This window comes from Anopheles coluzzii (assembly GCF_943734685.1).
Source record: "Anopheles coluzzii chromosome X unlocalized genomic scaffold, AcolN3 X_unloc_78, whole genome shotgun sequence".
Taxonomy (NCBI): domain Eukaryota; kingdom Metazoa; phylum Arthropoda; class Insecta; order Diptera; family Culicidae; genus Anopheles; species Anopheles coluzzii.
The window spans coordinates 22,501-27,500 of NW_026054511.1; positions in this window are offsets into that span (position 1 = coordinate 22,501).

Genomic DNA, 5,000 nt, shown 5'->3' on the forward strand with positions numbered 1-5,000 from the left:
TGCTATGCCGGTACGGCACTCTGCGCACTCTTTCTTGTCCTCTTCGAGCGACGGGCCTCTAAGCGGGGTTGTATGCCGGTACGACACATCGACTGGTACATTGCACGCACTAACGATCGCTCTGCACTGCATGGAACTCATTCGTAACCACCGTGACGGGAGACTTTGCTAGTACGCACGATACTCTGCGCATGTGTACATGTTTTACAACCCAGCCAACTTGAGCACCTAGGGGAAGTTGTGATGCCATCTGAACACCCACCGACTGATGCATTGAACGGCTAAAGTTGACCTTCAATCCGAACTGGCACTCTGCGGCGTGGAGGCAGTTGCGCGACCACTCCTATCCCAAACCAACAAAGCAAGGTGTATCCTACGTGCTCGGTACAAGCACACCACGACGGGACACATTGAACGGTTCAGCGATCTCTCTGCACTAGTGGAAGAACTCCAACGTGATACGGGAGACTTTGCTACAGCGGCTTCTCTGCACTTCTGGGCTACCACCTTGTGACGGGAGACATTGCTAGCGGTCACTCTGCACTAGTGATGGTACACCACCGTGATACGGGAGACATTGCTAACGGCCACTCTGCACAGGTGCCAATACCACCTTGTGACGGGAAACATTGCTAGGAACCGATCGGCATCTCTGCGCGATTACTTGACGCACACCCAACTAAGTCAACTGTTGGACTTTTTCGTAATCACGGCGGGACACATTGAACGAGCTCTAACGGATCTCTGCACGCATGGAACATGGTGGCGGGAATCATTGCTAGAACCGAACGGCGCCTCTGCGCGATGTACAAACAAGCTCAACAGGAACCTCGTATCGGCTGCCGAGCCGGAGCTCGAACAACTTGGACTTTCACCTCTAATTTATATCAACTCACCACTCCCCGAGGGATCCGCAGAATTGCTTCTGGGTCCCGTATCGTTATTTGCGATTCGTGTTTGCATTACACTACATTGAACTATTCCAACTTGTTTATCCGCATGGCGAACATTTGCTGCATTGAACATTAAAGTTCCACTTCGCTCTCCCCTACGTGGGTCTGAGCTTCACTCTCAGGGAAAAAATATGCCACATTGGTTAGGGAAACCCGGTTTCATCACGCTATGTGCCCTGCACCACCAGCTTAGCGTGAATGCTTCGAGTTTCCCTAAGAAGTTCGATTGGTCTTGCAGAGTTTAAAGACAACGAAGCTTAGTTTCAAGCAATGATTTAATATACGCGTATTAAAAACCCTTAACTGTTACAACTTTTATGCTTGAAACCATCGCAACGAAGTCTTTGGGTCCGTAGACCCGTGATGTACTGCTCCAGGAAACGTTTTGAAAGAGTGGAAACTCAAAATCATAGGTTAAGATCATCGGCAGAACCCACCAGACACCACTTTTGCTTCATAAGTTCGGCCTATAGTCATATGACGATTTTCATCGGGGAGGGGACGTATGACCCAAACGGGGGCTTATATGACCCACGGACACTGCAAACCATGCTCCTACGACTAAATAGAGGTTAAAACTACGATTTGGTGAAATCTTCATTTTTGACCTCGGAGCAAGGTACCTTCCCTATAGTAGGCAATGAGTAAATGATCATAATCCCAGGAGGGCAAAAAATGGGAACCCGAGAGGAAAGCGCTGTTGGCGCGCCTAAACTAGTGGCCCGTAGAGTAAAAAGGGTACCCCCAACAAAGTTGTCGTTTCACGTTCTGGTTGCACTTTTCATCATCTAGGGTGCGTTCCTGACACGTTTTGAGGGGTTTTAGCAAAAAAAAATTTTTCGACTACTCGAGCTCTCTGGCCCGTTCGGTGCACATTTTTGAAAAAAGCTAGGGAGCTGCCCCTAGGTTCGGGGTGTCACAAAATGTTGAAAAGTGGTCGAAAAACCACTATCCAGAATCGGATGTACAATCGTTAGGCGAACTTAAAATTGTTCTACGACACCCATCTGCGACGTTTAGTATTCGAGATATGGCCCGTCCTAGGTCTGACCGAGCAATTTTTGTTCCGCGCACTTTGTGCACCGTACACTTTGATGTTTGTATGAAAAAGTACCCAACCTAGGGACGCGTAGAGCAAATTTGTACCCCCGGGCATGTTGTCGATTGACATTCTGGTTGCACTTTTCATCATCTGGGGTGCGTTCCTGACACGTTTTGAGGGGTTTTAGCAAAAAAAAAAATTTTCGACTACTCGAGCTCTCTGGCCCGTTCGGTGCACATTTTTGAAAAAAGCTAGGGAGCTGCCCCTAGGTTCGGGGTGTCACAAAATGTTGAAAAGTGGTCGAAAAACCACTATCCAGAATCGGATGTAGAATCGTTAGACGAACTTAAAATTGTTCTACGACACCCATCTGCGACGTTTAGTATTCGAGATATGGCCCGTCCTAGGTCTGACCGAGCAATTTTTGTTCCGCGCACTTTGTGCACCGTACACTTTGATGTTTGTATGAAAAAGTACCCTACCTAGGGACGCGTAGAGCAAATTTGTACCCCCGGGCATGTTGTCGATTGACATTCTGGTTGCACTTTTCATCATCTGGGGTGCGTTCCTGACACGTTTTGAGGGGTTTTAGCAAAAAAAAAATTTTCGACTACTCGAGCTCTCTGGCCCGTTCGGTGCACATTTTTGAAAAAAGCTAGGGAGCTGCCCCTAGGTTCGGGGTGTCACAAAATGTTGAAAAGTGGTCGAAAAACCACTATCCAGAATCGGATGTAGAATCGTTAGACGAACTTAAAATTGTTCTACGACACCCATCTGCGACGTTTAGTATTCGAGATATGGCCCGTCCTAGGTCTGACCGAGCAATTTTTGTTCCGCGCACTTTGTGCACCGTACACTTTGATGTTTGTACGAAAAAGTACCCTACCTAGGGACGCGTAGAGCAAATTTGTACCCCCGGGCATGTTGTCGATTGACATTCTGGTTGCACTTTTCATCATCTAGGGTGCGTTCCTGACACGTTTTTAGGGGTTTTAGCAAAAAAAAATTTTTCGACTGCTCGAGCTCTCTGGCCCGTTCGGTGCACATTTTTGAAAAAAGCTAGGGAGCTGCCCCTAGGTTCGGGGTGTCACAAAATGTTGAAAAGTGGTCGAAAAACCACTATCCAGAATCGGATGTAGAATCGTTAGACGAACTTAAAATTGTTCTACGACACCCATCTGCGACGTTTAGTATTCGAGATATAGCACTTTGTAGGTCTGACCGAGCAATTTTGTACTAAAATGTATGGTGAACATGTAATTCATTAAATAACATTGACTTGCATCGTGCCCTACTTCATCGGCACAGCTGTTATTGACTATCATTAGTGGAAATGGATTGAGTTTGACCATTTTCAGCCCATTTCCTATGCCGTGCACCAACATTGTGTACCGATCAGGGAAAGTACGCTACGTACGCGTTCATGGATGTCGATGTTGGTACAAGTTGCCTTTCGGGATAGCCGTGCACCAAAACTGTGTACCGATCAGGGAAAGTACAAGACGGAGGGTGCAGCTCCAGCGTACGCGTTCATAGATGTCCATGTTGATACAATCTACGTGTACGTACCTAGTTTTTGTAGGAAAAGTTGCAATTAAGTGCTTGTATGCTTAAAATGCTCATCTCAACCGGTCACCTTTTGGCTTGCCCTTTTATAACAGAAACCTAGAAAGATACTCGAGATTTTTGTGTTTTTCCATTCGCCCGGGACGACGAAATGAGCTATGTGCACATCGTGCAGAAAATTGTCTTCGCCACGCATGTTTTTGTCCATCCACTCATATAATCACCCGCATTTGTGTTCAACACGGACGGCGCAAGCCCGAGCGAACGCGTTAATGTTTATGTTTGTACACACTGCTTGTACGATTCTAGGATTTGGTAATTGCGTCACAGTGCCCGACCGTCGCGGACACCATTCTTGGACAGAAGTCCTAGTACGTAGAGTACTTTCCCTAGGTATGTGCTCGTTCGTGACTATCGTTGCGTGCTTACGGACACGCTTGGGTATGTTTACCATACAAGGTTTACTAGGGAAACCTGGGAAGGACGCTTGCCCTCCCGTCGCGGACACCATTCTTGGAAAGAAGTCCTAGTACGTAGCGTTCCTTATTTTACTTGATCAGTTTGTAATGCATTCGCTTTGTTCCATCGACTTCTGCTACTGCTCACTAAGGGGTGTTCGTTTGCGATGTGTACGATAAGCAACTGTCTATCGTAACCAGCAGTTAATCAACACTTTTTACCCAAGTCATAGCAACATAGAGTACTTTTCCTAATCGGTACACAATTTTGGTGCACCTCTAACCTCGCCGGCACTTTATCGTTACGTTTTGTGCACAACCTAGGGACGTGGTGTAAGTTTCATGATTTTTATGTTTGATTCGGTTTATTATGATTGAAAAATACGCTACGTCCCAGAAATTGGAGCTCGACTACTTCCTCCATGTGGCGCCAAAAGTTACTGGGCAACGCCTAGCTTATGCCCCATTTGTACTTCAATTTTCATTATCAGGTTTGAAAAATACGCTAAGTCCCAGAAATCTGAACTCGAATACTTTTGCCACGTGGCGCCAAAAGCTACTGAGAAACGCCTAGCCTTTTACCCATTTATAATTTAGTTTTCGTTATAAGTTTTGAACAATACGCAAAGTTCCAAGAATCTGAACTCGAGTACTTTTTACATGTGCCGCCAAAAGCTACTGAGCAACGCCTAGGTTGATACATTTTTGGTACATGGAGTGTATGCATGCAGGCGTACTGCCGTGCTAGACCGGAAAATCGATCTTGCTACTAGAACGTAAAGTAATTCCCCTAGATAGGTGCTTTTGCATGCCTCTGATCGACGACCATGCAACGTGCGACACGCGTAGCTAGGCTTCCCCAAACAAATTTCCTAGAATAGCACCAAATTGCACACTTTCAGGGGTATATTTTGGTACCGTGTACCGTGCATGGTACAAGTATCAGTAGCTCGTGCAATTTATTTTGCATCGTGTTGCGGT